The 12795-nt window shown below is 43.1% G+C and overlaps 1 protein-coding gene and 1 long non-coding RNA gene across 3 annotated transcripts in view; one reads left to right on the forward strand and one right to left on the reverse strand.

The window, feature by feature from the left end:
• LOC146205602 (uncharacterized) overlaps window positions 1-7344 on the forward strand; it is a 24397-nt gene extending 17053 nt beyond the window's left edge. The window contains exons 7-8 of one of the 2 annotated variants that reach the window (XR_014704223.1): window positions 1734-1930; window positions 6505-6642. The gene's annotated coding sequence lies outside the window, so the exon portion shown is untranslated. Of the gene's footprint in view, window positions 1-1733; window positions 1931-6504 lie in introns of both variants that reach the window. The other variant, XR_014704222.1, reaches the window with a different exon arrangement.
• On the reverse strand, window positions 6894-12696 carry LOC146205603 (uncharacterized). Its single transcript, XR_014704229.1, has 3 exons — window positions 12576-12696; window positions 8681-8770; window positions 6894-7031 (listed from the first exon to the last, which is right to left on the reverse strand). It is a non-coding gene; the product is annotated as an uncharacterized LOC146205603 (long non-coding RNA).
• Window positions 12697-12795: the final 99 nt, after the last annotated feature.

Genomic DNA, 12795 nt, shown 5'->3' on the forward strand with positions numbered 1-12795 from the left:
ACATCGTGCATTCGCAGCACTGCTGACTAGCGTTCAAGATGGGAAGAAAACGAAAGACATTGGATGATTGGTGCAAAGAACACGAGGATTTGCAGACTACAACAAAAGACTCTGAAGACAGCCGCGTGCTGGTGTGCAAGTACTGCAACACCGAGATGGTCACTGATCCAGCGAAGAAGCCCTACGACCGAATTCGCGAGCATCTCGCGTCATCGCGTCATAAGAAGTTGAAGATGGCGGTCCAAGAAGCTGAAAAGGCGGGAACATCTCAGCCAACACTCTTCGATGTTTCCTGTAGGCAGCGTGCGAAAGAAAATGAAGCGGATGGCGTGATTCACGACTTCGTTCGTGCCCTGGCGTACAGTGGAATCGGCATGCATCAGGCGGACGGACCTCTGGGGGATTTCGTACGCAGATACTGCAAGGCCGCTAAAACTATGCCGACTGGACAGTGACTTCGGATTAAATACCTGAAAGAAGCTTTTGACAAAGACATGGCGAAAATCCGTAATGATATGCAAGCCGTTAAAGTGAGTGTTTTCGTTGACGAATCCCCTGACATAACCGGAGTACCTACCATTAACACTGATGTGCTATTATAGTCAAAAAGCAAAAAAGAAGCAGGTTTGTTTAGTCGACGTCGACAGAGTTTATGCTTCGAACAGCTACACAGTGGCCCGGGTAGTCAACAAGGCTCTCCTTACTGTGGGCAAGACGTGGAAGGATGTTATAGCCGTAGCCACAGATTCCGCGGAGTACATGCGAAAAATGGTACATGAGATCTGCGAAGCTGAAGCGATCCACATCTTGCATGTAAAGGACTTAGTCCATTTGATCCATGTGAACGTTGACCATGCGATTTCGTCACCTTGCGTGTCTGATGTTCGATCCGCAGTGATCACGTTTGGAGCATTATTTAAGCACGCTAACAAGCTGCACCAAAAGTACATCGAAATATGTGCCTCTAATAGTCTGTTTGGCGCTGATGCAAAGAAGCCTCCTTCTGTAGTTCCGAACAGATGGTAAAGCTTCTACAAAGCGCTTGTTGTCGTCATGGAAATGTGGAGCTCATTAACAGAACTTGTTGAATGCTCACATAATAGCACCAAAGCGGAAGGTATTCGAGCGATACTTTCTGAAAAAGAGGTTTCTGAAAAAAGGCAGTCTTAATGAGAGATGCACTCGAGCCTTTGCAATATTTTCTTGAAAGCAGCCCAAAATCTAGCCCTAATTGTTAGCCATCGGTTAGAGCAAATCGAATAAATTATTACTTTGCAAATTTAACCCAATAAAACCCGAATTGCGGAATTTTCCCACGAAAAACCCGATTTCTCCCCTATTATCAAGCCGAAAAATAACGCCCGATTTTTACCCCCCGAATTTGAAAAAATATAAAACCTGAAAACGACTAACCCTAATTATTCGGGGCCCTCCACCCCTCTCAAAGGTGATGTCTTTTTGTGTTCCTTTGAAGTTCCTTGCTTTTAATCATTACTGTAATTTTCTCTTTATAACCAGTAGTTTGTAACCTGTGCGCACTAAGAATGTTTTCCACTACTACTGTTGCCTGCATCGCCCTGCCGAACACGCATAGCTGATAAGTGCTCGTCAGGCCGCATGATGTGGCTTTTCACTCCCATTCGTTCCTCGAGCATATATCGCCTGCTTAGAAATATAGAAAGACTAAACCTTATAAACCATACCAACCATGCTGTACTGCTCTGCACATGCAGGGCTGAAGCGGAGCACGCAAAACACACGCTGCAAAAAAAGCTGGAGCTCATGGCCCGAGAGGAAGAACATCTTCAGCACCTTATGTCAGTAGGAGATGCAGACTTTGTCTCGTGAGCAGCTCAACAAGGAAGCACAGGCCCAGTTAAAGGAGCTTGCAGAGGTTTACAAGGCTAGTTTAGCCTGAGAAAATGCAAAGGTACCGTCTACATTGTTTTTGCTATTGTTTCTTGCAGTTTAGTTTTGCATGTGCGGCAGGGATTCTCATCTTGCATCCTCCTGCAGGACAAAATGCCAACCTTTGGGTCACCTTCGTGATGTGTATTTTTGTTTTTTGGTTCACAGATGTGTGTGCATGTTTAATTGTCAGGCACTGAGCATATGTCATGGCATATGTCCTTATCGAGTCTTCTCAAGCTGTGAAAAAGTGCCAGCATATCATTGATTTTTGTTTTTAATTAACTTGGCAAATTGTATTCACTCGTGATGTACATGTAGTATTCTTCTGGGTTCAAAAAGGGTTTAGTGTAGAGAGCAGAAGTTCATATGGCTTTGAGGCTTCTTCTAAGATGCCATGTGTCTAAAGTATTACTGTCTATACTTTGACTGAGGAAGAGCAAAAAGTCTGTTTTTCTAGCTTTTTGCGTTTTGCTCAAATAGTATTATATCATCGCATCTCTTGTAGCCAATTTATTGCTTTGAGACATCAAGTTCCACAGTTCAGAATTTACATTCGTTGAAAGTTTGAAGACTTTTGCAAATTAATTTATGTGTAGCTTAACTGAATGAAATTTTAAAGCTTAGGAAATTGCAATGGGGTCATAGCATAATCCAGTTACACCTTGTGAGTGCGGGCTTTGTTTCTTTTTTTCTTTGTGGAGATAAACATTTTATTTCTGTCTTTATCTTGATCATAGAAGCCATTCATGAAAACATCACCTTTAATTATACGCAAACTTGTGCATGTGTTGTGAAACCAACCTCGTAATTTGAGTCGCATGGCACAGTGAAACTCCCCTATGCTTGAGTTAGGGTGCCATGATGTGCCTGTCTGTGTCGTCATTCTGGCTGGTGGCAGCATCACGGGACTGCCGTTCTAACAATAGCGTTAAAGGCCCGATTCTTCATAAAATCCAACATCGACACGGGCGTTATGAGCGAAATATTTTGTAGCCGATTGCAGTTAGCATGGGACATAAGCATGTGCTGACTGGATGTCGGCTTGTGTGATGTCTCTAGACCACTGACATAGCCAGTAGACAGACACTACCCATTCAGGCTTTGCTTTTCAGAAGAAAGAGTGAGATAGGTGTCCACACAAGTCCGTTCATACGGCTTACCTATGTAGGGTGGTCTTTCACATAATGGAGTGTCTTACAACCTAAACTGCTACATGTTGCGTGGTTGACTGTGCACCTCTGACGTGCGCGCAATGGAAAGTGTCACGAAGCACAAATGGGCTCATTCAACACTACCTTAATAGGCTGACTACGTTTCAGTTTCGCTTCTGCGGGCTTCGCGCCAGTCAGCAGCAGTGGCGCTCATTGGCTACGCACCAGCCAGCTAACTGATCCCAGTTGCACGGAGTTTCAGATAGTGGATTTTTTACGCGCTTTCAATGCGGTTCTTTGCTGCTCCCAAAGCGTGCTCTTATCAAGTGCCATGCAACGGGTCGTGCAGCGAGACCTCACACGTGCTGTGCCGCAGGCTGCTTGTGAAACGGCACTCCATTTCTTTCTTTATTGCACACCTGCTACCACCCTGAAGAATGAGCGCCAGAGAGGAGTAAGTGAAAGCCGTTGGCACTCTGCCAAGTTCGCCCCCCCCCCTTCCCCCCCCCCCCCCAAACCGGTACAGCTAACATCAAAAGACACCCACACTGTGATGTTGCCAAGAAATAGGCTGAGTGCTGCTACGGCACGAAACAGAGGGACCCGATAAAGACCAACACTTTTTTCTTAATTCTCAGCGGGAAAAGTGGGCGTTGAGTTCATTATGCGTTTGGGTTCATTACGCCAGTGAATACGGTAAATTTACCCCAATGCAAATGGTTCTTGTCAGGTTTTTCGAGGCATTTCGATAATTCGAACTTCTTTTCTGGTCCCATAAAGTTCAAATTACCTAGCTTTTACTGAACTGTAGGCAGCCAGGGTCTGCAAATAGCGCTGTTTTTTGTCTCTGTAGAATTCCACTTGTCAAGTGGGTTCTTCTTGCTTCAGTTTGTGGAGCACACAAACTTTATCTCTCTTTGAAAAGGACTTGTCTTTTTCAAAGCTCGACTCGGGTCCAGGCTGAGGACTGAAACATAGGCGCAGCACATATACACGAAAGGTTTGAATGGATGGCATTGCGAATACCACCTATTGAGCTGTTGACATTGCACCTCTTTACCCTGCCACTAGTACCCATGACTTGAACTGTTTCCATCCAATTTTACGCTTCAACAGATGATGGGGCAGTGGAAGCTCACCTTGAACTTTGTGCACAAGAAGCACATATAGAATTACACTTGAGCCAAGTCAGTCATAGTCTTCGCTTGGCTTAATTTTTTACTGTACAGTTTTATGCTAAAGATAAGAAAGCAACAAATCCACAGTATTTATTGAACAAGTAAACAGTGTTGTACCATTGGCGACAGGAGGAGGAATGCAGACAACTGTTTTGGGCAGGTGATGCTGCAACATATGTTGTCAACATATGGATATCCAAGTAATAGCATCAAGTATAAGCTATCGTTGGATAGCTTGTATTGAATACATTTGCAGTACACTAATTTCAGGTCCTAATTACCATTAATTGTGATTAAGAATTGAACTTTACAACGTTGTCATATGTTGTTGCAAAGGTCTCAACGAGTAGTGTCCATAGAAAAAGTGCTAATCCACGCAAAACCATGCAAATTTGAACTATTGGTCATTTAACTTGGTTCAACCATGGTTAAATCTTAAGCTAATAAAAAAACAAACAAACTGGGTTGTTTTTTGGCCACCTTAAAGGTACTTATCGCATGATCTGGAAACAGGGTGCCAGTCTTTCTCATCTCCTCTACTCTGCAGACAGTAGTAGCAGCTGGAGACAGGCTGCTACCTAAATCAGGTCACTCCGGCCACATAGCGCAACTTAATGGAGAGGCAACGAGTGCACTAGTCATTGTGGATGACAGGTGACAGCTGCAGCTAAGGGGTTGATTACTGTTTTGCATCAGTAACTGCACTGCAGACATGCTTGGTCATTCTAGGTGTTTTCACATGTAGGTTAAGTGCCGAGGACAATATATGGATCTGATTTGTGCCAATACATTGCAGCTGCTTAGTTGTAGTTTTCCCCAGCCACCTAAACATACCGATCCCTGTTGATAGTGCAGGAAAGGCAGCGGAGCTACAAATGCTACAACTGATAACCCAACTCGCCGTGATTAAAGCGCTTAAGTTTAAATTTTAAATTCTGCAAAATTCCAGAGATTGAGAACCACAGATCCATGAAATTTTGCGAGAGACCTGAAATTGCTTTTGGAATGCATCTCGCTTTATATTCTGATCTGTTATTGTGAATTCTTTTCCTTCTTTATCAATCTCTTCAGTGTGGCTAAACAAGTGACCTTTGCCACTATGCTTAGGAGCCACTAGGAGTGGCCAGCTTTCTAATTATCATATGTTTGTAATTTTTGGCACCTGCCAATTCTTAGCACCCTCCCCCCCCCCCCCCCCCTTTTCCCGTCGCCCCAACCTTCGTGAAAGAAAATTAAAACAAGGTTTTGCATGCGAATCTCGGCTCCTGCCTTTTGCGAGGAAGAACACATAGAGCCGGAGCCGTCAGCAGTCCCGAGATGCTGCAGTGTCCACAGTGCGATCTCTGGCTTCTTATATCGATGCATTCTGGCCCTACACAACAGCTGGCAGCACAGACCGCCAAAAAGACGGCCTGGAATCAACGGCCATTCGGCATTGCTCAGCATGTTTCGCAGGCCTGTCTAGATTTGTTTCGTGGCAGCTGTTTCATAGCCATAACAGAAGTTTGATGAGGGTGCCCCAGCTTGAAGTTAAAGCAAACTAATTGTGCTTGCCGGAGATGTTTATCAAGTTTGCTTGCCAAATAAAATTTTATGCCCATCTCGTCAAGATATTACCGCAAAATTGGTGGTGCTGACGACCAAAAGTTAATTCTATGTGTAATTTTAGCTGAAAGGTTTTGCTGGGAAAACCATTCTATGGCACGCATGTAATTGTGCAACACATTGGTTCATCTGCTTCAGCCACGGCTCAACGCAGCCACAATTGTAACGTAGTTGCGTCCTTCGCGTGATACATCGGCTTTTATTTGTTTTCTCTTGACGAAGCTCATCCGCAGCACGAAAAATTGATGAATGTCGCACGTATTTATGCACGGCCACAGGTCTATGCTGACCGTGCAGTCGCGCACATTGACTGCGCACATCGACTGCAAATGGGTTGGTGCTGCACATTTCCATTTTTTCAATGTCTGTCCACATCGCGCAGACTGTCCAGATAGTTGTGTCTCATGATGTCGATTTAATGTTCACTGCTTCAGTGCTGGCATGAAGTAGAGTAACAGAGAAAACAGATGAACACAAGTATAGTTGAACCGCCAACCACACTATTCAAAACTGGACACCAAGACGGCGTTTGTCGCACACTAAAGTCAACCTCGACGTCACGTTAATACCCCTTATTGAAAACGGGTAAAAATCCATAAATTGTTTTAAACAGCCAAATTAAAACTTCTAGCACATTGGCAATTTTCTTGTCTTTACAGGTTGCAGAAATAGAAGCAGCTACGCTACGCATTTATGAAGAAATTGACAAACTTCAGAAAGAACATGAGTAAAGAGCGGCATTGTCTGGAAGATGCTTGCTGAAGGAAATCCTGGTGATTGAGGTGCTCCTTGGCCCAGCATCCATACACTGTTGTTAATATTTTTTTTTTACTCACAACTGGTACTGACTGTTCTGTGCGACCTGCGAGCTAACCTTTAATAAAAATGTCATTCTAGCAATTTATTGTAGCAATTGTAGCAAGTGTTGTAGTCATGTGTTCTGTACTTTGTCGCTCTTTGTTTGGTTTGAATCGCTGTTTATAACGGTGGGTTCATTTGGTGGACATAAATCGCAGAGTTCTTGTTTCTGTTCATCCTGTGAATGCTTGCAACACATGAAGAGTCCCCGGAACTTGGTCGTTGTGGATTTGTCTGCACGACCTCATTCATTGTGTAAATCCAGCTTTAGGTGATGTAAATATTGTCCACAATTTCATTCTCTTCATCCATTTTTGGCCAAACAGGTCTGCAGTGTTATGCAAATAAAACAAAATCCAATTTTATGGTAAAGAAGCTTCATACTTTTCATAAATACTTAGGCATAATTGTTACACTCTTTCATGAACTTGAACAGTTCTCTATGTATTGTCCATGTGAGTAGCATTGTAAAATACAATGATCCTTTTCCTTTGCAAATATTCCTCCATATTAAGTTCAACCCAGTGTTAGCGGTGGAATTTTCAACCTTTCTCCTGTTAATAATGTGTATGGAAACAGACTGAATTTGTTTGAAGATATGGAATCAAATACCAACTAAAATAAAAGCAAAACATAATTTGGCAAACTGTGCGTGCGTGCGCGCGTGTGTGTGTGTGTGTGCGCGCGCGCGCATGCGCATACATATTTGGTAGCAGAAATCATTCATTGTAAACCTCGCAATTTAGCCTCCATCTTATGAAATGCTTTATTTCACCTCTCATATACAACGACCACATTTTTGATATTCCTTGCACCCAGTCCCAAGACTAACTAGTCTATTGGGTTCAACAACATTAGCCTAAGAAATGAAGGAATGAATTTTCAGAGTATTGTAGGCATTTGGATACTAAAATACTAGACTAAGCTTAATTGAGGCATGTCCTGTATTAAGGGGAATACGAGCTGTCGAAAAGCTATTATCTCAAACATAATGACTGGGTAAAATTTTGATAGTGGGTAAATGGTCTTATTTTAGTCTTGCCGAGCCTGAAAGTTTGTGTACAGTTCCATCATCTGCCAGGAGTTGACTGTAGGACGTCCCTTTGGTTTACTCTGTGTTTTGTGCCATTTGGTTCAGTTTACTGAGCCTTACATTAATCATATGGACCTTGCTGCTGTAAGAACGATTCACTGTCATCGTGTTTGTGAATGCAGTGAACTATGCATATTAGGTTGAGCTAAAAGTACTGCCATAGAAACTTTTCAGCACGCCAAACGGGCTTTAGTTGCAATGAGGGCACTGTTCAAGAATTTGCTGAGCCTGCTTATCCATAAGCCCCCATGTTTATATCAAGTTCTTGCCCAGGCGGCACAGCTATTACAATAAAAGTATGAGATAGACTGTGGCACGACTTTTAGCTCCAGCAGGACGTGGGTTCTGCAGTGGTCCTGGTTCCAGTGGCAGACTTGTGGCAGGCCTGGCTCAGCTTAGCTGAAACTCAGATAAATTAGAGCTAAGCCCATTGGCAGAATGGGACCTTGATTGCTCCTTGGACTGAAACCGGTCCTGGCGTGATATACAGTTTATATCTTATGTCAGCTATAATGGATGACTAATGCATATGCACGACTGCAAATTATTCAAGCAAAATAAAATCTTGACACAGATCATAAAGGAAGGCTGTAAATGAATATTTAACAGAAAAATATCATTGATAAGAAAGGTCTGCATTTTGTACAAGAACATGCCATATGAGCGCATGTATTAAAGGCCCACATAGTACTACATCAGGTCTAAGCTCGGTATCTAAATGAGAAAGCTAAGATGTCATCTTTTGTGGTCCTCTTTTGCTTTCTCAGCAGTACTGCACTCTGTGTAGGAAAAAGCATACAAGCGAAAACACAGATCAAGCTTGGAACCTAGCCAGGTAGCCAGGAATGGCGCTAAAATGTAGCGATACAAATACAAATACATACCTCTTGTGGCTCTTCATCACTAACGTGTGGATGCAGGCTCGAGCATTTTGGAGCAGCTTTGGGAGCAGTAGTGAAGCCATTTTAAGGCAGCTTTGGAGCAACGAAACGAGAGTTTTGGAGCATTTGAATTGCGTTTTGGAGCAAGTTTCCAAGGTCAAACGCCTTTGATAATTGAATTTTTTTTTTTTCTGAAATACAAAATCTCCAATCTGATTCCTTTTTATGCAAGTTTAATGCCTTTCCAACTTTGCACTCACCTCTGACATGACAAACGGCCAAAGCATGTAAAGATGTATAATATAACACAGGCCGACCTCAGCAAAAACTTTGAACAGACTAGCAGCAAACGTAACACTTGCTGGTGCGCTTCATACCTGAACATCTAGTCTGACCTAATGCATTTACCTATTTTGGCTTGATAGATTCAAATGTCCAGTCTACCACTTAGATTGGCTCTAGTAGCGATACTAACTTGGAATTCAGATTAATGGGCATGACATTTCTGCTCCCTATCTTGTGCATATCTATTTTATTTATTTAGAATATAGCTCAAAGTCCGCAGACATGGGGTATTACATGATCCCTTTTGATCCTATGCGTGGCCTCATAAATTCCTGAGCACATGGATATTTCGTCTGCCAAAAAGGCGCCTTCAGACCATAGTAGCGAACATTGACAAGCTTGGCGCCAGTGCCGCTTCAGTGCTTTTTGCCTACTGTGGGATCGCGGACAACTGCAGTACAACCTTGATCGTCTTGTCCGTTTGTAAATATGGTGGAGGTCTACAGGATTGGAAGCAGGCTCGGGCATTTTGGAGAAGCTTTGGGCTACAGACAGATGGCATAGGGTAGCCTTTCCATCCCACAGCTTTTTTAATTCACTGCCTCCTGCCAAAAGTTTGCCATTCTTTGCTTGAGCAATTCTTGGGCTCCATTTTAATATTTTGGCGCTAGGCCCCGTATACCTTTCCAACACTCTTGAGAAGCTTCCTAGTGAGTGACAGCTTTGGCATACAACCCATAACGCTTCAAGTATGGTTTTGTCTGCCGTAGGCCTGGCAAGCTTGCCAGACAAAGAAGCTCGATGGTGAAGTACCTGCTTGTTTCCACAGCAGAACCATTAGAATATAACACATGCAGTTTCTGCAGTCGGACAAGTTTTCTTCCTAACGGCTCACAATAGTTTGCACTACCTGCTTCGCTTGCTGATCTCTCTTCTCTGCGCTGGCGATTCAAAAGGCTGAGAGGAGGTGCTACGTCACATGCACAGTGCATTTTTTTTTTTCGCAATTATCTCCAACTGCCGGTGGTTCATACTAAATTTACTTGCGAACAAATATTTATTATACTCCATGCTTCCTTCTCTTACAAAAAGCTCATTTGTATTAAGACCAGTGCAAGATGCGTTATATCTTTGCCTCTGATGCAATGACATTGTTCCCGTGTTCTGCTAAAATTGATGGCAAAGCATCAAAACAACCAGTTTGGAGCACTTTTGGAGCAATATTGCATTTTAGAGCAGAATGGAGGAATTGGAGCAGCACTTCCACCCCTGCGTGACTAATGACATCTGAAAAGTAATGCACCTGTGGACAGAGTTTTTGAACTTAACCGATTCATGTTATATGGGATCAAGATAGTTGACGGCACACCAGACCAGGATGCGTCATGTTTTCTTTAATAATGGCACTCTTATTATTTTGTTAGTAGCTCTAGTGTTGATTTCAAAGTGTACATAAAAAAAAATAATTTTCGGTTGACTTTAAAAATTAGTCTCTGAAACATTTTTTTTAATATCCTATGCACCATTTTACAACCCCTGGAGAAACCGGTTTGACTGGGCAGTTAAGGGAGGAAGTCGTCAACACTTTCCTGTGCTACGAGAGCAGCCCAGCTCCCTATTATGGCAGCGCCCTTCACCCCTTTGTAAAATCGTGTATGCGGGTGTCCTGAGCTCCAACCCAAATAAGCTGACTGACTGTTATCTAACCAACTACTTAAGCTTGTGCGACCAGCTTTGTACCTGCAGTACAACTGTGGGCAGTGAACTGGATTAGGAAGTTGCTGAAAGGTGCGGTCTGACAGCCACACCATGAAAAGAGTTTTTACCACCACCATCCATCCAAATTACTAGAGAATGCAGATGACACAAAACCTTGCTTTAAGTTTTTGTCGTTGCTGCAAACAGCATGCCTCTTCTAAATGTGTGCTTAGAAAAATTTACACAATTCATGTTATCAGCGCACAGACAAAACTTTTCAGCTTTTAATTTTTGTGGCTGCCATGAACCTGTCCAGACTGAGAAGACAATTTCATATAAGAAATTTAAAATTAAAAAATCTGAAAAACAAAATGTCTTGGTCTGCACTGGGCTTTCAGGAGTGAAACGAATGAAACGGCGTCAAAACAAATAAAATAGTCGTAAAGAAATCTCCTTCACCATATGATCAACACCTTGAAAACCAGAATGGAGAAAAGCGCTCATCGTCTGAGCATTCTTCCGACATGCAAAGCCAACACAGGTCATGAAACAATTTTTTTTTTAATGCTTCTTTGTTGATTGCGGCACTGAAGTTTCCAGGCTGCATATAAAATGAGGTTATACAAGTGAATACAAATATTTCTAAATTTTTGCGATTTTGAAGTTAAATAGAATGATACAAGCCACAGATACCTTGTTTCATTGTAATCTGTGTAGTGTTTGTTTTTATAATTGTCTTCAATGTAGGCTAGAAGTATGTAATTTGTTTCACCTTTGTATGCCACACACTTCAGGCAGCCATAGAGCATTAGCAAACATTACAAGGCAAGGATGAATTGTGCATGCCTGGAAGGAAGACTTTGTACAGGCCGTGAGAGCTTGGAAATGCCTTCTCTCTGGACTGCTGCATTCTAGTGCGTACTACTCAGGTCCATACAATAGACCCTTTGCAAAACTCTGGAAGTCAGCTTCCCTGCACAGCAAAAACCCCTGCACCATGGCGGCCAAACCTGATTTCAGAGCCGAAGTTGGGTGCATTGCAGGAGACGTCTATGTGACAATAATGGCCACGTCCATTTCCTGCACACCTGTCTGTTTTTGCTGCCGCAATTATGGTATCAAGATGCCATCGGGGAAGCCAGTTCCTCGCAAGTGCCATTCAAATCGCCTCTCCCGCCCCTTTGCTTCCTCCTCGTTATCAAAAGCGAAGGAAGTTTCACCAGGTTCATACATGACATCAGGCTTGACACACAAGTATTCTGCGCTGCACCCAACTTCTGCCCCCAAAACAGGTTTGGCCGCCAAGGTGAAGGGGTTTTTATTGTGCAGAGAAGCTGAACCCCGAGTTTGTATATGCTGCCAAAAAGGTAGCATTATTATATACAGTAACTATAGCTCTGCTAACAGTATGGCTACATCCACGAGCTGTCTAGCACTCGACTCCACAAAAGGCGCAGCATGGTTCAATTTTTTCTGTCGACACTCGGCCTACGCCGCAAGGGAAGGGAGGAAGGTAGGAGTGAAAGTGGAATGAGAGGAGAAGCAGAAACAGTGTAGGGCCAGGCTACGGAGTAATTTCGACCACCTGGGGACATTTAAGTGCACTGACGCCGCACAGCACATGGGCGCATCTCCATTTCGCCTCCATCGAAACGCAGCTACGCAGCTATCATAACGCAGCTGCCAGCGTTCGGTTTCGAAGGTTTCGAACACGGGTACCACGGGGGAGACTGTAGCCTTCCTCCATGTCCGGCACAGTAATGGGACATTCTTATCAACTCGAGTTTTTGACAGCGGTCGAATCTGACGTGAACTATCAACTGAAGAGTCAGTTAACAAGACGCCATAAAACAAAGCAGCACAAAACAAAAATTCATACTCTTCACCAAGGTTACAGTGCTCTAGAATACCATACCTTGGAATACCAAGGTAGACCAGGTAGACCAGTAGACTTCTCACTAGAGCTCGGTCTAGACTCGGAGCAGCAAACGCTGCTCCGTATTTGGAGATTTTCCTTTGTATTTGTAATAAAATGTGTGAGTATCACGTTATGCTTTTTTTTTTTTTTTTCATGTTCAATCAGTGCAGAGATACATACCAAGGAGATACTGGAGATACTACCAATACTACATACT

Source organism: Amblyomma maculatum, chromosome 1, assembly GCF_055883805.1.
Source record: "Amblyomma maculatum isolate TAMU_Amacu chromosome 1, ASM5588380v1, whole genome shotgun sequence".
NCBI classification, from domain to species: domain Eukaryota; kingdom Metazoa; phylum Arthropoda; class Arachnida; order Ixodida; family Ixodidae; genus Amblyomma; species Amblyomma maculatum.